The 22045-nt window shown below is 39.7% G+C and overlaps 1 protein-coding gene across 3 annotated transcripts in view; it reads left to right on the top strand.

The window, feature by feature from the left end:
• LOC114474862 (leucine-rich repeat and fibronectin type III domain-containing protein 1-like protein) overlaps positions 1 to 22045 on the top strand; it is a 122207-nt gene that overhangs the window by 50349 nt on the left and 49813 nt on the right. For 2 of the 3 annotated variants that reach the window (XM_028465431.1, XM_028465432.1), the window contains exons 2-3: positions 6608 to 6679; positions 16540 to 16665. The gene's annotated coding sequence lies outside the window, so the exon portion shown is untranslated. The remainder of the gene's footprint in view (positions 1 to 6607; positions 6680 to 16539; positions 16666 to 22045) is intronic. The other variant, XM_028465433.1, reaches the window with a different exon arrangement.

Here is a 22045-nt window from a genome sequence, read left to right as displayed (position 1 = left end):
ACACACACACACACACACACACACACACACACACGCCCCTGGACACTGAGTGACAGTGACAGATGGAGGCTTGTTGAAATGAATCCGCTGCGTTGGATGGAGGCGCCACTTTTGCTTTACGCATCGTTTCCATAGAGATGGGCGATGGTTGATGGGCGTCGCCCGCGGGAAACGTTTTGGTAGAATTGGAGATTGAGATTCTGATGTGTCAACGTGACACATAACAAGACCTGAGCAATCAAACCCCTACACTATCACAGGCTGAACCATCAGTCACACTGACAGCCACACACACACACACACACACACACACACACACACACACACACACACACACACACACACACACACACACACAGGGTGAATATTACAAGGACACAGGAGAGAAACCAGCTGTAACGTTCCACTACTGTAGATAATCAGAAACACAATTTAAATCACATTTTTGTCGTTTTCTGTATTTTGTTTCTTATTTTGTGTTTTTCTGCAGTAATATTTGGAAATATGTTTGAGTCCTTTTGGCTTTTTTGTGTAATTTTGTTGTTGTTTTGTGTGGGTTTTTTGGTAGTTTTGGGGTCTCTGTTGTAAATTTTTGTTTTTTTTTTAAGTTTTTATTTTTTATGTTTTTGCTTTTTTGAGTTTTCTTTTTACATTTTTTTCTGTGTCATTTATTATTTTGTCATTGATTTTTCCTCATTTCAACTTGTCTTCCTGCCGTCATTTTTATTATTTTCATTGTTTTTTATATTTTGTGTGGTTAATTAGTGTTTTTTTTTTCTGTTTTGTGTTGTTAGTCACTACATTTTGTGTTTTTTTGTTGTGTTTAATTTCACTGGGTTTTTTTAGTCCTTTTGACATTTTATTAGGTTAATTTGTTGTAATTTTGTAAATTTTTCATGTCATTTTGTTGTGTGTTTGGAGTCATGTGTATGTTTCATTGTTTTGAGTCTTACCTTAGTTATTTTTGGTCTTTTTATTTATATATATATATATATTTTTTTTAGGCCTTTTGACATTTTTTGGGTGTATTTTCTTGTACTTGTATGCATTTTTCATGTAATTTCTTGTGTTTTTTGGTCTTACTTTAGTTTTTTTGGTGTTTTCATTGTTTTATTTTGTGTTTTTGTTCTGGTTTGATGTGTTTTTAAAGTCATTTGATGTTTTTTTTTAGCTGTTTTTCAGTGTTTTGTGCTTTTTGCATCATTTCTTGGTTGAAACGGTCTCAGCGGTTTGAATCTCATTGGTTACTGATGATGATGATCAGGTATGTGTTGATGGCGGTGCTGCAGATGGCAGATCCTCCCACTAATACCACTAATACCAGTGTGTGCGTGTGTGTGCGTGTGCGTGTGTGTGTGTGTGTGTGTGTGTGTGTGTGTGTGTGTGTGTGTGTGTGTGTGTGTGTGTGTGTGTGTGTGTGTGTGTGTGTGTGTGTGTGTGTGTGTGTGTGTGTGTGTGTGTGTGTGTGTGTGTGTGTGTGTGTGTGTGTGTGTGTGTGTGTGTGTGTGTGTGTGTGTGTGTGTGTTGCTCGTGCACGGCAGCGTTCCATCTCCATGTTTGCTCAGCTGTGGGAACACAACCCACAGTGTGTGAGTGTGTAGTTGATGTTTACACAGACGCTGCTGCCTCAGCCAATCAGAGATGCTCTAACGTCAGCGTGTGATTGGCTTCCATCACTTTTATTCACAGCGTGAAGAGCCTCCGACACCTTTACGATCCTAATTAAGTTTCTATTATTTCTCCCACGCTCCTCTGGCCTCTCGCTAACCATTAGCACGCCGCTAACCGCTAACCGTCCCACTGTGGGTCAGTACTTTAACGCTCTTTATTTACAACTCGCTGCATTATGTGTGTCGTCCCACGACACGCATCAGCTGGTTTACGTTCTATTAACATAGAATTAGGTCAGTGTGATCAGAGACGACAGGTCAGAACAAATATAAAACATTCTCTAGTTTTATGTCGTCTGAGCGTTGATACAGGAAGGAGAAACATTTGTTTTTGTTGTTGTTTTGTGTATTTTTGTTTATTTTATTATAATTATTATTATTTTGTTGTTGCTCATTGTGATGTTTGTTTGTTTGAACCATTTTTTCTAACGCCGCAGTCTACAGACACATTAGCGCCGCCTGCTGGAGTAAAAAAACCTTCTACTGTTTTCGGCCCAGATTAAACATTTGTTCAATTCAAACTTTATTTATTCCATATTTCTCAAAAGTAAAACAAATATGTAAATTACTATTAATAAATAAGATAAATAAGAGTAGAATTTTATAATTAAATGTATGAATAAATAAAATAATGTTATTATAAATATTTAAATGAATAAATGTACTAATAGAAATATATAAGTAACAAGATACTTTTTTTAAGTAGAATAAACAATAAATAAATACATATTAATTTAAAAAAAAAAGTAAATATTATAGATACATTCTTATAGATAGATAAAGATTTAATTTAAAATGATAAAAATAATGCATTTAGTGCTTTATCTTAGACACTCAAAGAACTTTACAGAATTAAGGCATTATTCTTTCACTCCACACTTAGTGGTGGTAAGCTACAATTGTAGCCATAGCTGCCCTGGGGCAGACTGACGGAAGAGAGGCTGCCATAGTGTGCCATCGGCCCCTCCCACCACCACCAACACTCACTCACACACTACATTCATACTAGGCAATGTGGGTGAAGTGCCTTGCCCAAGGACACAATGACAGATACTGGTTCAACTGTCCCCCACTGTGGCCCATAGAATTCTCAGTGGTCTCCATCCAACTACTGACCAGGACCAGACGTGCTTAGCTTCACAGATCTAACCAGATCGTGGAATGACTGGTTGGTGTGGCCACGAAGTAGATACCAGCAAACTGGTATGGACACGTCTATGAAAATTAACCCAACAAGTGCCAGGGTCACAAAATTTTGACTAAGTGTGTAAGAAAAAATCGATTCGGTAAATTGCGATATTTCACTGCACAAGTATCGTATCAATCCAAAAATGTCCAAATCAATTTTTTTAAATCTTTGAACTAAAAAGAACCATTGAATGTGTCATTGAACGCACCATCAGACCTTGTTCGACTACTTCACTCCTCAATGCATTTTAGCTGGAAGTTGATTGCTCTTTATTTCATAAAACATACTGGACACTTTGATAGATGTACACTATGTAGTTATATAGTTAGTTAGTTTATGAATTACAGTTAGTTAACATTTACTTGTTCTCGCTAGTTTAAAAAACAAGAAATAAATTGTATTTCATACCATTGTGTAAAGGTGGCATTTGTTAATTTTGATATTGTGATGTAATGCAATGTTTATCGTATTGTTTAGTATTGGGATATATTGTATTGTGACATGCAAATGATGAATCGTATCATCAGATTCATGACAATGTACAGCCCAATGTACAGTTTCTGTTTTCCAGCACTCGAGTACAACCCTGCAGTGCCTCATAGGGACAGTCATGTGATGTCATGTGACACAGGAGATCAATAAAAGAAGAGTGAATTTCTTTACTTTATTACTTTATTCAGTACTTTATTATTCATTTATTACAATGTTTTGGACGGATTTAATATTTTAATTTTCTACAAATAGAGGGACAGTGTGGGCGTCGCCCCGCCCATGGAGTCCAATCACAGCTGGAGATAGACAGCAGCAGACCCCTCCCCCCAACCTTGAAAAGAAGCACGAGGGTCGTATAATAGATGGATAGAATATAGAGTGTAACTTGTCCCCCTTAACCTTCATTTGATAAATGTTCCCACAGTCTGACAATCAATGTGATCTCCATCATAAACATCTGAAAAAACACAAAGATGAGAGTCTGTTGTGTTCAGATTATGGTTGAGTAAAACTACAGCTAGTGCTAATCTCTTAGCTAGTGCTAATCTCTCAGCTAACACTACATCTAGTGATGATTTCTCAGCTAATGCTACAGCTAGTGCTAAACTCTTAGCTAATGCTACAGCTAGTGCTAATCTCTTAGCTAGTGCTAATCTCTCAGCTAACACTACAGCTAGTGATGATTTCTCAGCTAATGCTACAGCTAGTGCTAATATCTTAGCTAACGCTACAGCAAATGCTAATCTCTTAGCTAATGCTAAATCCAATCCTTTCTCTCTGTTGCTCCTGAGTGTGCTAATGCTAATCCATCAGACAGGTTTTCTTCTTCTTCTTCTGCTTCTTCTTCTTCTGCTTCTTCTTCTGCTTCTTCTTCTTCTGCTTCTTCTTCTTCTGCTTCTTCTTCTTCTGCTTCTTCTTCTTCTTCTTCTGCTGCTTCTTCTGCTGCTTCTTCTGCTTTTGCTTCTTCTTTTGCTTCTTCTTTTGCTTCTTCTTCTTCTGCTTCTTCTTCTTCTTCTTCTTCTTCTTTTGTTTCTTCTGCTTTTGCTTCTTCTGCTTTTGGTTCTTCTTTTGCTTCTTCTTTTGCTTCTTCTTTTGCTTCTTCTTCATCTACATTTAAAGAACCCTCTTCAGCTCTTCTTCTTATGTAAACTCTGCTGCTTGACTTTTATCAAGTCAGGAACTTTTTCTAACCATGACTCATCAGTAATTGTGGTTCAAGCACTTCCATTAAAGCAGAACTAAGTAACTTGAGCTTAGCGCTCCCCCTAAAGATCCCTTTTGCTTATGTCACTGTCGTAAACACTCCACACCCCCCACCGCCTGCCCCACCCCACAGCTACATGGGCAGCTTTGCTCTCCCAAGACCGGAGCAACCGATCACTGAAAAATCCTACTACCACAGTGGCACTAAGGGTGCTTTCACACATATAGACCCATGTGACCATGTGAACAGTATGAGGAAGAGAGACAAGTAACATAAATGAATGATGTGGGAGTAATACGGAAGGGAGTGTGGAAATTTGTTTGGATGGATGGATGGATGATGGATAGATGGATAGATATTTGTGTGTGTGCTGCCTGATGGAGCGCTGGGTTGCGAGTGTGTGTGCATGCCAGTTGTGCAATCACACACTGTCATCGCGGCGCCGTGGAGACAATGTGTGTGATTGCTGTGTGTTGCTGCTGAGCTTTCACTGATGGAGTTGCTCTGTTCCTCAGACAAAGGTCTTTTCTTCCTTTTTTTTGCTGGCTCCGCCCTGATATAAGTTTGAGAAAAATAAATTAGTAGACAACCGTGTGCAGGGGCTGGTCATAATCTAGCATTAGTTTGTATTGAGCTGACGTAAAGCAGTACGTCTGCCACCGGGTCGGAGGCAGGAACGTTGCAAGTGCAGTTTTCTGGTTCGAGACAGCAGAGGGGGTGAAAGCCCCCCCCCCAATCACCCCATAAACTCTTGTATTACCCTCACAGGGGCTATGAGAAGGATTTATTAAGTTGAAAAAGTTACTGTACTTAGTTCTGCTTTGAGTCTTTTTCATTTTCTAATTATTCTTGTTTTTGTTCTTTTCTTGTTATTTTTGCCAACTTGTTTTGGGTTTTGTCTGCTTCAGATTGAGTTAGCGTAGCGTAGCATAGCGCTTGTTACGACTCTCTCATCCTGAGCGTCCTGTGTGTTGTGGTTTATCTCTCTGTGGCTGATTGTGTTTGTGCTGCTTTTCTCTGTGTGGGTAATGAGCTACACACACAATCAGCCACAGAGAGATAAACCACAACACACAGTCTCGTAATTGATAATTAATTACTATTATGGCATAATCGTAATTGTAATTTTAAAAGTCTATTGCTGTCATAATCATAATTAAATTGTAATTGAGTTCAGATAATTGAGTTTGTAATTATAATTGCCATGAAAATTCTATAAACATTGTGAATTATAATTTAATGTTGCAGTTCTATGTACAGTTCTACATAATTGTAATTATGAATTATTAAAATATGTTTCATATCAAGCTTTACCACATTTTACCATTTCAAAATAATATAAATCTAGGGGTACACTGTCACAATAAGGGCTCAGACGCCCACACTAGAAACATTAAAAACCTATATTATCATTGATTATGAAGCCTAACAAGGTAATCAATAGATACATAAATTAGATGATTGATATTTGTTTTTAGTGTATTTTGCAGCTTATTTAGGACTTGTTAGCATTAGGTTTTTTATTTCAGGCTCAGTAATTGTGATTAATTGTATTTGAACTTAAATCATTGTAATTGACTTTCTAAGGATACAAAACAGTTTAATTGTAATTGTAAAAATATGCTGGTTTTTGTAATCATAGTTAAATTGTAATTGAACATGGGTAATTGAAAACGTGATTGTAACTGAAAAATGTAATTGACCCTGACACACATACACACACACACACACACTGGGCTGCTCCGGGTGTTAGTGAGGGGGAGGAGCTTCCTGTGACTATCAGGAAACGTTTGGCCTTTAAATATAAATAATAATATTGATCATATAATAGTTAGTGAAGTTAAGGCGTGACGGAGGGCTCTGATTGGTCCACGTTTGCGTCGTCTTGCATCACGTTGGGACTCTCTCGCTGGTCTGAGGAGATTCTGATGTTAGGAGGAAGTTGCACTGGGCGTCCTGGGAGAACCAGGAAGTGGCAGCAGTGATGTGTAGGAATGTTAATGAAGCTGATGCAACGTGTTGACATTTTTCCCTCCTCTTCCTCCTCTGCAGGTCAGCTGGTCGTGCTCCGGCCTGTGATTGGACAGTGATCAGACTCTGCTCAGACTGACGGGAACATCTCAGGTATTAGAGCTGCACAAAAACCATCCATCACTGGTTCATCACTGGTCAGAATGTGGAACGTGGAGAAGGAACGTTTTAGATCAGGGTGCTTTTTTGACCCAAGATCTACTTTTCAAGTAGTCGACTCCCCGAGATCTACCAGTCCTGTGTCAAACACACACACACACACACACACACACTAGGAGGAGGACTCTATCTTCTCGTAGTCAGACAGTCTGTAACGTTGTCAGTCATTGTTGATCTGTTCTTGTTGATTTTCATGTGTGAGAAAACAGATTCACATCCAGTTTCCACTGGATGCGGCTCCGCTGCGTTACGTCACCGCCGCGTCACCGTAACTGATAGGTTTCCATTTTAGTCAATGTGTTCATTTCCACCAGGTCTGCTGTGGTGCGTGTCTGCTCCTTCAAGGATGTGGTGGTCCGGTGCCCTCCACCAGATACACCGGAGCACGACACATCAATCACAGAGCAAATGAAGCTAAACAGGAAATTAAGCACGTACTCCGCAATAAAATATCAGGTTACTTTTCAAAATAAAACACTTCAGATTATATTTCAAGTAACTACATCACCAAAACGTCATAATGTGTAAAAACAAATGCACTATATTGATTCCTCTCATACTGTAACTCACTGTAAACTGCAGCAACTTTGATTTAGTTCATGTTTTACTGGTTTTACAGTTTTATCTCTTCTCTGTTGATAAAAAATGTGTCTATGACAAAACCAGAGTCCAACCTTCTTGTTCTCCTCCGTTAGGAACACTGACCTGTTTATCTGTTTATTGTTGCGTTTAGAACACAGACATTTAACCTCGTTCTCGTGCGACTATATAAATATCGTGAGAACTGCTCTGTCTCGTGACGTCACAGTCGTTAAACCGGAGAGCACCACGGCGCACTCAAAACACAACCGGTGTGGATTAATGGCCGGCGGACAGCGGTGAAATACCGGATTGTTGCCGTGGCGCAGAGGAGACGTATCCAGTGGAAACCCCGGGTCACACAAATAAGAGCGTCAGGTTCAAGGCACATCTTCTGAGATTGGGATATTTTTCCTCCAACAGAAGTTTCCAGAACACTATGTTCTCCAGGTTCTATGTCACAGTCTCATCCTGCAGAGCAGAGTTTTCTGAGTCGAAAAGTGATTTGACTTTAGCGACAATGTCATCAACATCTATACTTATAACACATAAAGCTGTCTACAGTCAGTAAAAACTCTGACGAGACGTTCTGAACATGCTCTTCATAACGTGCACTGTCATGCTGTGTCACTTACCACACTGTAGTCTGCTTGACATCAACTGTAACGTACAGTTAAATGTGTTGAGTGAAAACACCATGTTGACTCTGCAGCTCCTTAGTGACATCAGTCTAACAGACACTGGGGGTCGTCTAGCTTTGTGTGGTAATCCACGTGTTTAGAAACCTTCAGGAAGTCCTTGATTTCAGGCAACAGCTCCATAAATCTGGCCAAAAATGTACTTCTGCTTAACCAGCTGACATCCATGTGAAGCAGCAGGTCTGTGTGCTCAGTCGTCATAGCGATATCCATCACTTCTTTCATATTTAAAATCTTTCCACACAAGGTTTGTTGATGAATTATACAATGATAATTTAAAATATCCAGGAAAGATTCACTTCCTTAGCACAGTGCAATAAACCCACTGCTGTGGCCCATCATAACAGGCTCCGTCAGGCGTGATGGAGATCAGGTTTGGTCTCGCTAACAAATCCCATAAAAGCATAAAAATATCTTCACCTCTGGTGTATATTTTAATGGTAAAATAATGAGTAGCTCTTCCACCACCTCAGTCGACTCACACGTCTTTATCTATACTTAAAGTTTCTTCTCCACATCCACAGCCACGCCCTCACATCACATATAGATCTATACATAGATAGTGTGTTTATATGATAGATATAGATCTATAGAGAGTGTGTTTATATGATAGATCTGGATCTATAGATAGATAGTGTGTTTATATGATAGATATAGATCTATAGATAGTGTGTTGATATGATTAATGTAGATCTATAGATAGTGTGTTTATATGATAGATATAGATCTATAGATAGTGTGTTTATATGATTAATGTAGATCTATAGATAGTGTGTTTATATGATAGATATAGATCTGTAGATAAATAGTGTGTTTATATGATAGATATAGATCTATAGATAGTGTGTTTATATGATAGATATAGATCTATAGATAGATAGTGTGTTTATATGATAGATATAGATCTATAGATAGTGTGTTTATATGATAGATATAGATCTATAGATAGATAGTGTGTTTATATGATAGATATAGGTCTATAGATAGATAGTGTGTTTATATGATAGATATAGATCTATAGATAGATAGTGTGTTTATATGATAGATATAGATCTATAGATCTATAGATAGTGTGTTTATATGATAGATATAAATCTATAGATAGATAGTGTGTTTATATGATAGATATAGATCTATAGAAAGTGTGTTTATATGATAGATATAGATCTATAGATAGTGTGTTTATATGATAGATATAGATCTATAGATAGTGTGTTTATATGATAGCTATACATCTATAGATAGATAGTGAGTTTATGTGATAGATATAGATCTATAGATAGATAGTGAGATTATGTGATAGATATAGATCTATAGATAGATAGTGAGTTTATATGATAGATATAGATCTATAGATAGATCGTGTGTTTATATGATAGATATAGATCTATTGATCTATAGATAGTGAGTTTATATGATAGATATAGATCTAAAGATAGATAGTGAGTTTATATGACAGATATAGATCTATTGATCTATAGATAGAGTTTATATGATAGATATAGATCTATAGATAGACAGTGAGTTTATATGATAGATATAGATCTATAGATAGTGAGTTTATATGACAGATATAGATCTATTGATCCATAGATAGTGAGTTTATATGATAGATATAGATCTATAGATAGTGAGTTTATATGACAGATATAGATCTATAGATAGATAGTGAGTTTATATGACAGATATAGATCTATTGATCCATAGATAGTGAGTTTATATGATAGATATAGATCTATAGATAGTGAGTTTATATGATAGATATAGATCTATAGATAGACAGTGAGTTTATATGACAGATATAGATCTATTGATCCATAGATAGTGAGTTTACGTATATGATAGATATAGATCGTGAGTTGTGTTGCGGTGTGACGACCTTGTCCCTGAGGTTGAAGGTCATGTGGTGCAGACAGAGGATGATCTGATCTGTGTAGACACAGAAACTCTCTGTGTCACTGCTCCTCTTCATCACCCACTCTCCTCCTCTTCCTCCTCCTCCTCTTCATCACATCCTGAACATCAGCAGCAGCTGCTCATCAAAGCTCTTTTTCTTCTTCTGCTTCTTTTCAATAATCACTCACTTCACCACAGGCTCAGATGTTTTTAGGAAGTGCTTTTATTTTGAAGGGGCCTCGGTATTTATCTCTTTTAATGGTTGGGACGTTACATCTTTGAGTCACGTTTATTTCTCAATGATTAAACATTCATCAACTCTTTACTCACTTATTTAAAGTTGTTTAGGTATTTTTTAACTTGAAGTTTACAGTTTATTTGCGATCTGGAAACAAATTCACAAATTATTGTTTTATTTTTCTTTTTCTTTTTGAATTCAGCCCACTTTGCTCAAACACTTGTTTTCTAGTTTTGTCTTCTTGTCTTTTCATTTTGTCTAAACTTATCTGGATTTAGCTCAACTTACAGTATCTCAACCTGATTTATCATTTCAAATAATCTAATCTGAACCCCTTCTATATCATCTGAATTTATCTCACCTTATCTCAAATGATCTCATCTCAATGTATTTCATCTGAACTGATTCTGTCTCATCTTAGTTTATTATATCTTAACTTATCTGAACTCGTATCATCTCATTTCATCTGAATTTATCTGAACGTAGTAGATCTTCTCGTCTCATTTATTTCATCCTCTCTTCTCTCTCACACTACTCTACGTGTGTGTGTTGCTGTAGATTTAGGATTAAATAAACTCAGTATCTTTAGGGTTTCTTTAATAAATCTGTTTTTTGTTCCTCTCTCTGTTTCCTGTAGGTTGAGTTTAATTTATTCTAATCCTTTCTCTTTCTGCTGGAGTCGATAACGTTAATATCTCAGAGTTTAAACATCAAAGGCTTCACCACGATTAGAAATTAAAAAATAATTAGTGTTGGCAGAGATAGCAGCGACGCACACGCTAACGTTAGCACAATGTTCTCGCTGACCCGTCAAAATAAAAGTCTTATTTATCCCAAAGTGAGGATTCATCATCATCATCATTAACCAGCTGACACTCACAGCCCAGTTCATAACGTAGGAGAGCAATAACTTTGTCTTCATCTCAGACACACACACACACACACACACACACACACACACACACACACACACACACTGAGTGTTCTCTTTTTCCTCATCACTTTTGTCTTTATCAGCAGTTACATCTCTCTCTCTCTGTGTGTGTGTGTGTGTGTGTGTGTGTGTGTGTGTGTGTGTGTGTGTGTGTGTGTGTGTGTGTGTGTGTGCGTGTGCGTGTGCGTGCGCGTGCGTGTGTGTGTGTCCTGCACTGTAACAAAGCACTTTATTGCCACTCATTGAAGCTAAATGTCAAACACAAATGCTGAGAACATTGACTTTATTTGTCATAATTGTCCAACATGTGATTTTCAAAGTAAAAGACAGTGTGTGTCGCCCTCTGTTGAACTCTGTTAACGCACAAAGAAATGATGGGAAATATATTCAAAAACAACTCCACTGTAACACCATGCACTGTAATAACATGCACTGTAACGGCGTGCACTGTATTAACGTGCACTGTAATAACATGCACTGTAACGACGTGCACTGTAACGGCGTGCACTGTATTAACGTGCACTGTAATAACGTGCACTGTAATAACGTGCACTGTAATAACGTACACTGTAACGACGTGTACTGAAATGGCGTGCACTGTATTAACGTGCACTGTAATAACGTGCACTGTATTAACGTGCACTGTAATAACATGCACTGTAACGACGTGCACTGTAACGGCGTGCACTGTATTAACGTGCACTGTATTAACGTGCACTGTAACGACGTGCACTGTAACGGCGTGCACTGTATTAACGTGCACTGTATTAACGTGCACTGTAATAACGTGCACTGTAATAACGTACACTGTAACGACGTGTACTGAAATGGCGTGCACTGTATTAACGTGCACTGTAATAACGTGCACTGTATTAACGTGCACTGTAACGACGTGCACTGTAACGGCGTGCACTGTATTAACGTGCACTGTATTAACGTGCACTGTAACGACGTGCACTGTAACGGCGTGCACTGTATTAACGTGCACTGTATTAACGTGCACTGTAATAACGTGCACTGTAATAACGTGCACTGTAATAACGTACACTGTAACGACGTGTACTGTATTAACGTGCACTGTATTAACGTGCACTGTAATAACGTGCACTGTAATAACGTGCACTGTAATAACGTACACTGTAACGACGTGTACTGTATTAACGTGCACTGTATTAACGTGCACTGTAATAACGTGCACTGTAATAACGTGCACTGTAATGGCGTGCACTGTATTAACGTGCACTGTATTAACGTGCACTGTAATAACGTGCACTGTAATAACGTGCACTGTAATAACGTGCACTGTAACGACGTGTACTGTAATGGCGTGCACTGTATTAACGTGCACTGTAATAACGTGCACTGTAATAACGTACACTGTAACGACGTGTACTGTATTAACGTGCACTGTATTAACGTGCACTGTATTAACGTGCACTGTATTAACGTGCACTGTAATAACATGTACTGTAATAACGTGCACTGTAATAACGTGCACTGTAATAACGTACACTGTAACGACGTGCACTGTATTAACGTGCACTGTATTAACGTGCACTGTATTAACGTGCACTGTAACGACGTGCACTGTAGCTGTTCCCACTCAACGTTCTTGAAGCCAAAATACGGCGCTAAGTGGCGCTTCCATTTTGCAAATTTGACGTAATTTGAAGCCAGAGTCTGTGCAGTAGGTTCTGATGGGAGGAGCCCTGGTAACACACCCCGCCCATTTAGTATACTACCCAATCATCGGCTGTCAGTCATTGTCATATTTGACGTCAAAGCTGGTGACTGTGTTATCTGGTGATCTATGTACATTTTTCAATGCAACTAAACACTGATCGTGTGGTCACCAGATAGCATCATTAGCTCAGTTGGAGTAAAACGACCTCTAGTGGTCAAAAGCCAGAACAGCGTTGTAGAGGCTTCAGGTGTAACAGCTCAACTGGTGACCGAGCTATCTGATGCACACAGGTGCTAACAAACATCGTTTGTTGAATAACATAATGCTTCAAATTAAAAGCGTATTATGTGACTTCCTGCACTGAAGATTGATTTATTTGGTGATGCATCACCATTTACTGCTGTCACCAGTTTAATTAGAACACCGGTGGTGCTTAAACATTTCTCCTCCATTTGCAAAGGAATGCAACTCTGTGTTTACTGTAACTAATCGGTTTATCTCGGACAAAACAGAACAGAACACACACACACACACACACACACACACACACACACCAACTGAGAGCATTAATATGCAATCAGTGACTGTAATCAGCCACGATGCTCCACAGTCCTCCTTCATGTGCATTTTATTTACACACACACACACACACACACACACACACACACACACACACACACACACACACACACTCACTCACAGGCAGTTAAATTAATTCATGCTCACAGCTCAGTTTGCTCCTTATTTGTTTCTGAAATACAGTCAATATCCATCACACTGACACTTCATCTAACACCTCCTATTCTCACTCTCTCACTCTCTCACTCTCTCACACTCACACACTCACACACACACACACACACACACACTGCTTGTCTGGTTTTCTGCAGCTTTGAGCCTCGCTGTGCAGGAGCCACATCTTCATCTCCTCTGCTGAGGCTCCTCCCCCTTGCATTGCGCAGTGAGTGTTCATCTTAAATGAAAATACAGGATCTTTGACAGTGTTCTCACACAGGGAGCAGAGCCAAACTCCAGCCATTGAGTAGTGACGAGTTTGTAAAAGTAAAACCCTGGGCTCATTCTGAGACGCACTGTGTGGATTTAATGCCATAAAACAGTGATGAAAACACACACATACACACACACACACACACACACACACAATGACAACATTAATGCATGACATGACACATGAAATACACAAAATGCCCACAAAAACACACAAAATGACATCACAAGTAAACAATATAACAACAAGCGGCACCTGAAAGACACACAAATGTACAAAAGTAGACTAAACCACACAAAATGTGGTGTTTTAAACCAAATGGTGATCGTGTAAGGTGCTGACTGAGTCTGAGCGTTAGCAGGTCATCAGATAAAATGTTTGCCAGTTTCACCAAAACACCAGTGAGGCTCCATCATGTGATGGCATGATGACGGTGTCACCATATATAACGATCACCAGTTGAGCTCTTACACCAACAGGCAAACCGCTTTTTGTTTGGTCAAAAAAATGAAAAACTGAAGTTAACATTTGAATTTAAAACATGTTGTGAAACTATAACCTTGATAACGTGTAAAAACATTAAAGTTTATTAAAGGAGAAGAATAGACAAAGTGAGCATATGTAGGTGTTAGGCTCCGCCCACAGATGGACGCTCTTTCAGAACGAAGAGAACGATTTGTGTGGGTGGCGGTTTATTTGTTTATTTATATATTTATTGGAGCGACGATGAGTCAAATGTAAATGAGTTGTTGAGTGTGAATCATTGGCTGCAGTTTTTAGTCTGAGGAACAAAATACACTAAACGCTCCACGTCCTCAGGTTTCCCCAAATGAAGCAAATGTTTAGTTTTTATTCGTGTTCCAAATGTTCCCACGCCTCAGGTTTTGACACTTTAAGCACCGTTTCAGATGGTTGTGGTTCAAATGGTGATCAGGTTATCTTATGACTGGTTTTCTGACGTCTTTTTGTTTCTCTGCTGAACAAAGTATCATTAAATTACAATTTCATTATTTCATGTTAGTGTGTAAACAAACAAAGGTGTGGGATGATTAGCGTGGATGCTAACCAGATGTACAGGATCAATAGTGGCTCCGCCCACATCTGATTAATATTAACTTCAGAGTCTATTTGTGTTTCAACACTGACCCTAAACCAACAAAGACACACACACACACACACACACTGTGACTCAGCAACAACATCATCCAGCATCTCCAACGTGTGGCCCTCAGGCCCCCAAAAACACACGCACACACAAAATAACACACATACAACATAAATACACAAAAAGAAAAGAAAAACACACAAAACAACAATAAAAACACACAAAATAACTCCAAAGACTGTGTTAACTACACAGCAGGGAGGGGGTGTGGCTTCAGAGGGAGTTTTGGAGCCAAACCAGGAGCAGGAAGTTGAAAGACAGACACCGCCCACTTCACTGTGAAGCCCAAAGCTGCTCCTCTTCCTCTCATCTTCATCCTCTGGCTTTGAGCAGCAGCCAATCCCAACGCTCCCTTTTCTGCCTCTACACACACACTTTCAAGGTCACACACACACACACACACACACACACACGTGGTCAGGTGACACACGTGGTGGTGCCTTTGTGATGAGGCGGCTTTAATTGGATTTCACGGTCGCCATTGGCAACAAACATTGATTGGCAACGACAAAAGAGCGAGACTGAAGGATGAAGGTGTAGTTGTGCGATGATGGGGTCACACACACACACACACACACACACACACACACACATATAGTGCAGGTATTTCATGGCTACAGAACGTTAGCATACGATAATTACAGTCGCTAATCAACCACAGCTGTCCCTGAACATGAAACCAGCACGTTCACTACACCGCCCACCGTTCCTCACTGAGGGACGTTTACATGGACGTACAGGAAGTGACCATGAACTCAAATACACAAAATGACAACAGAAATACACCAAACGACTCCAAAAACACACAAAAAAAGAGTGTCATCTTTCAAAGGGATTCAGATGAGGAAGAGGACGATGAGGAAGAGGAGGATGAAGATGAGGATGAGGAGGATGAAGATGAGGAAGATGAAGATGAGGAAGATGAAGATGAGGAGGATGAAGATGAGGAAGAGGAGGATGAAGATGAATTGTGGCCAAGTCGAAGCTGCTCTGGTTTCTAGGATTGGTTTTTGATGACGGAGCAGAAAATGAGCTCAAAGACAACAGAAACACGATTCAAAATAACTTTATTAAACATCTGGAAGAACACAACTCTGTGTTATCGTTAGCTAAATAGCTTGATTTTAGCTTCCAGAGAGTTACTTTTTGTTTTATTTACAATCTATTTTACCATACTTATTAGAAAAATATATATTTAAAAGATGAAATGGTTATAATTTATAATACATTTTTTTACTTTTGCATATTTGTATTCAAACTATGGGTATTTTTGTTTTTTAATTAGATTTTTTAAAACAGTTTTTTTTTTTTTTTTAAAGATTAATTTGTTTATTTTATATTATATATGTATTTTTTTTTTTGTACATTTATATTATTTTCTTTAAGTTGTATTGCTAATGAATTCCTGCCTTTTTTTATTTTAAATTCATTCATATAATAATAATAATAATAATAATAATAATAATAATTACAGCTTTTATTGCAAACTGAGCCTTAAAGTGACTTTTCCTCTTTTTTTCTCATTAGATACAACCGTGTGGTTTCTCTTCTCCTCTTTGGCTGAGAAGTGTGTGTTTGTGTGTGTGTGCAGGTGAACACACGACGGACTGAACCTGTGACACACAGACAATGTACGACACGCACGTGAGCGTGATCGTGAGTGGCTGAAGTCATCCTTGATGAGCGCGGGAAACAGCACCGCCTGCCTTAGTACACGGTAAGACACAAGCCGTGTGTGTGTGTGTGTGTGTGTGTGTGTGTGTGTGTGTGTGTGCGTGTGTGTGTGTGAGACCCCTGCCTTGACTTGACTTGTGCCAAATGTGTGTGTCTCTCTGTTTGCTGCAGATAAGATGGATTAAAGTTACATTTGCACAGTTTGCTTTGTTGCGTTGCATCTGCCTCACAATTAGGTGTGTGTGTGTGTGTGTGTGTGAGCGCGTGTGTGTGTGTGTGTGTGTCTACATCCTAAGTTAATGCAGCCCTAATGGCCGACATTAGTTTAATGCTTTATCTGCAGGCGGCTCTGACAGGTGCACGGCTCCATTAGGAAGTTATGGATTTCACACACACACACACACACACACACACACACACACACACACACACACACACACACACACACACACACACACACACACATGTTTTCAGGTCATATTAGGACACGTCTAGGAATCTGAGATCTTTTTGTTTTCTGACCCACAGTTACATTTTGTCAGGTTTGTGGAACTTGTGAGGACCATTTGTGATTAATTCTTTGATGAATTTGTGATAATATTTTTAATGAATTTGTGTTGAATTTCTTGATTCATTTGTGATACATTTTTGGATGATTTTTGGATTAATAATTTTGGGATGATTTTTTTGATGAATAAGGTACATTTAGGACTTGTTTTGTGCATTTTTTAAAGGCATCAAAACACAGATTGTTTGGATAGAGGAACCCCTTAACAAAACACACAAAATGACAACAAAAACACACAAAATTACAACAAAACTACTCAAAACACAAACAAAACTGCACAAAATGACAACAAAAATACAATAAATGACCCCATTACACAAAATTGTATTTGGCTCCTGAACTAAAATGAATTTGACAACCTTGGTCTAGACTTTAAGACTTGTTTTCATCCTGATAATGTTCTCAAATGTGATAAACACACACACACACACACACACTCTGCAGGTGTGTTTACCATTCGTCTCCTCACAAATGAAGACGTATCTTCGTCTCTGTGTGTTGGCGTGGGCGTTCCGAGCTAATGTGAGTTTGTAAATGCGACGCCGTGTGAGTATTAGCAGGTGTGAGCATTAGCTAAGCTAACGTAATGAGACGACAGAGAAACATCAGTGTTTCACAGATGGATAACGATGTTTGTGCTTTTTAAAGTTCATCAAACATTTATTAACCAAACAGACGTCCACACTCACTGTTGATGGTTTTATAAAGATGTCCTCAGACACTGATCAACACAGGAACCTCTGTTTACAAAGTCAATCTGATCATTTTAACTGAAGTCAACCAAAAAAATTGTTCAATTAACAAAATAATTACAAAAATGATTAAAAAAAAATGATAATAAACTAAACCTGGTATGACAGTCTGGCTGAGGGCCGTGGGGGGGTTCTGACTTTGACAATAACTAAGTATGATGTGGGGCGTTTTCGGGGGCTCAGCCGGTGCGCCTGGGGGGCCGGTGGGGCGACTTACAGCGTGCCCTTGGTGCTCCAGGTGGCTGGGGATGTGGCCGTTGTCATTGGGTGGGCCGCTGCTACTATTGCTTCTGTTCTGGGTCCTTCTGGCCTGGGGTCCGGTCCCTGCTCGCTCTGGGCCCGCCGGCTGCCTGTTCGGCGCGGCTCTGGCCATCTGCTGTGCGTGAGCCTTGGCTCCTCCACTATGGTCTTGGGTGGGCGGCTCTCTTTGGTGCTGGGGTATGGGTGGGGGTGGGGAGTGGGTGTTGGTGGGGGGTCTTGGGGTTGGGGTCGGTGGCGGGGTGCGCTAGGTGCGCTGGGTCCTCGGCTAGTTGGGGCCTTCTTGGGTGTGTATGTGGGGGGCGGCTTGGGATCTTGGGGGCTGCTCGGTCGTGGGTGGTGGCCTGGGGCTCCCCGGCCCCCGCTCTGTCTGCTAGCCTAGCAGCATCTTTGGTTCCGGGGCAGAGCTCGGGTTTCAGTTGCGGTTCTTGCACATAAATTGGTCTACGACGCACCGTTCTTGGGCTGTGAGACACGTTGATCCTAAATACCTGTTCTAGGTGTTAGCACTCACTCCTTCCCTCTGTCCACAGCCACCCCCATTATAACTAAGCTACACACTGGTCACCAGACTGGCTTGATTACACAACACAAAAAGCACAATATACACAAACCCAAAGTTTAGGTTCAAAATAAAAATGAAGAAGTCACATAAAGAGAAATAGTTTTATATCCCAAAAATAACCTTTATACTATGAATTAAAATGGATCAGGGTTGTTTTTTACATTCCCACATGCAGTTATGGGCCAATGAAAATAGTAAAAAAATAAGTATATGTTCATATTTCCAGAGCGTCTCACCTGATGACCAATGTGTGACTAATCATTAGTGGTGTGAACAGTCTATGGCCCTGTCCCAATACTCGCACGTTCCCGATGAAGGGTGCGAGAGCGTAGGATGTCCCAATTCTCCAGAGTGGTCTTTTGCCCCGCCCCCTCGGCGCCCCTGATCCACACTTTGCTGAATCCTGCATCCAAGCGGACTTTGGCCAAGCATATTGCCCACAATTCTTTGCGGTTGAGGTTTGGCACTGACGTCACTGATACGTGGGTTTTGTTTATTCATTAATTTTATTTGGTGTACTTTTAAATATTTCTGACCCTGTAATAAAGGCTTTTTCTATTTTTACAAATAATGAGTGCATGGACTGCAGTTTTTGACTGAAATTATACACTTTTTTTAGTTTTTTGCTCCAAAATTTCTTATTGTGTACAATTTTCTTTTGAATATTGAAATTGTTCACATCTCAGAATGTATTCATCAGATCAAACTAAAAAAATTACAGTGAGATTATTGAATAATCACAGAACAATTGTTAAAAAAAATCTCAGATTTTTTTAGACCAAAGTGTGTGGGACATTTGTTGAAATGACATGGAATGACTCAGCAGTAAAGTCATCCAAACAGAGAATTCTGGGTAAACTCTGAAAGTGAGTTGATGACATGTTGAGTTTCTACAGGAGGAAGGTGTGTGTGTATCAATGTGTGTGTATCAATGTGTGTGTATCATTGACATCCCTAACAGGCCGTGTGCGCTCGTGTCACTTCTCCGGCGTCTGAATGTGAGACGCGTGAGACGTTCAGGCACCGTATGGAAATGTGACAGAGACACAGACGCTGATGTTCTCTATGTCGTGGATTGATGGCGCCGCGTGTCATTGGCTCCGTTTCCCTCCACTCTCGCTCTTATTTACTCCAAACGGGAAAGTGCAGCGTCGCAGGTCCCATCACATCCATCACATGTGGCGTCTGCATCCATCCATCCATCCATCCATCCATCTGATAGAATGAAGGCATGCTGTTGAAATGACTCTGAAGCAGAGATAGAAGCATAGTTTCTGTCAGTCATGCTTCATCAGACATCAGACGAACTGCTCGTACGCTCGACCTGCAATGCAAGCGCCATCACCATGATATACGACACACACACACACGGTCACCAAACATCTGGATTCCTACGTGTCTGGACTTCTCTGCGTGTGTAAAAACGTGAATACATCCGTTTCTGTTCAGCCTCTCATGATGATGTCATGTGGGCGGAGCTATTAGAACCAGCTAACTCTCTGGAGAAGGAGGAGCTTCAAACAGACCAATAGGATTTGTTCCCGTCCATCTTTTTTAGACTTTTTTTAGACTGTTGTTGTTCTTCTTGTTTTCCACTACGTCGTGGACTTTCTCACAGACGAACATCCATGTGGTGTTTCTCCTGCTCACCTTCAAATATGGATTTATTCTCCTTCGCTCACATCTGCTCACCAACGTCCTATATGTTGAACAGCAGAACCTTTAGCTGGGGCATTGTGTAGCATATTAGCACCTGTTAGCTTTAGCACAGTGATCCCAGTTAAACAGGTGAACAAACGACATGTGCTATCTGTTAGCATCAGCTAGCTTTACATGACTTTCCTTTCCTCCTCTTTCACCTAGCATGTAGCTTTCCAAAATCATATTTCTGCAACATATTCTGTGTATATTTTGATAGTATATATATATAAAGAAACGGTGATATAAAATGTAAAGGTGTATGACGATGACATTTGACCCTTTTGCTTGTTGTAGTAGCTTAGACGCTCCAAGATGGACGGCAACATGGAGATAGCAGATTAACCGTCGACTCATAAATCGTTAGTGAGAAGTGATGAAACAGTGAGCAAACATCGCGGTCAGCACACATTTGCCTGTAAACAGTCTAACGCGTATTCCAACACATCTGAGCAATGAAGATTCTTCTAAGCAGAGGTTGAGACATATCATGTGATATATGTTTGTGTTTGGTGGACGTGCAGCCCCCCTTGTGTCCACACACTGATCCCTACAGCAGCACACATTTCACAGAGATTCTCTGACCTTCATCAACGCTCTACTTGGTCCTAAAGTCAGAGTGGATGAAGAAGGCTGAGAGAATAAAGAGAATATATAATATATATAAGATAGCTGCAGCCCAACAGTTAGAGACACAGCATTGAGACCAAGGTTGGGAAATGAAAAGCTACCATATCTGAATCACACACTGGCCCGAACATTGGTGCAGTGCTGAAAGAAGAGCTAATGAATGGAAAGTCCAAAGTATTAGTGATGTGTTGATCGACCCGGCTCCTGATTGGTAGCCGCTTTGCTTCTTTCTTTCTCTCTCTCTTTTTTTTTTTTTTTTTTTTCTCTTCAAGCCGCATTTGATTGGTCAGTATGTGTGTGTTTCATCTCTGTCTGCGCTGAGCAGAGGGGGAGGGGCTATGGTGTCACATTAGTTTCAAAAAGCCACACGCGTGAAAACAAAAACCTGCAGTGAGCGGGCATGCGCTCGCAGTCCCTCTACGAGGTGAACTCTTGAGCGTTTACGTGTGCCGTCATTTTCTACGCCCTCTCGATAACTCCATGTGTGCTCGACATCACTTCCTGCTTGCTTGAATGTGAATTCCGTGGCTACTATCACAGTAAAATCAGTTTAGCCCCCAGTGATGGGGGCACATGGTTTTTCTCAAAGCCAATCTTCCCTGAAGGAGAAAACTATTACCTGGATGCAGATATTTTTCATTTTCTTTTATGCATTTATATGTTGTTGTGTGATTCTATAAGCTTCTGTATGTTGTTTCACATTAAATGTGTTTAGTAGTAAAATGCAAAAAGTTATTAAGGCCATTTCTAAATAGTTGAACGTTTATTTTTATTTTTATTTTTTATTTTTTTTCTATCACTCTGTAGAGTGTGTAGATAAAGGTGTATTTATATTTGATATAGTTCAATCTGAAGAGACACTTAGGAGCCAAAATGAGCCAGTTCTCTAAAGAAAGCCAGAATTCCTACAAAGTATAAAAACCCTCAGACTAAAGATTTACACACATTGATG

Source organism: Gouania willdenowi, chromosome 13, assembly GCF_900634775.1.
Source record: "Gouania willdenowi chromosome 13, fGouWil2.1, whole genome shotgun sequence".
Taxonomy (NCBI): Eukaryota; Metazoa; Chordata; class Actinopteri; order Blenniiformes; family Gobiesocidae; genus Gouania; species Gouania willdenowi.
The sequence above is the reverse complement of the archived record's forward strand: the minus strand, read 5'-3'. Positions and strand labels throughout refer to the sequence as shown.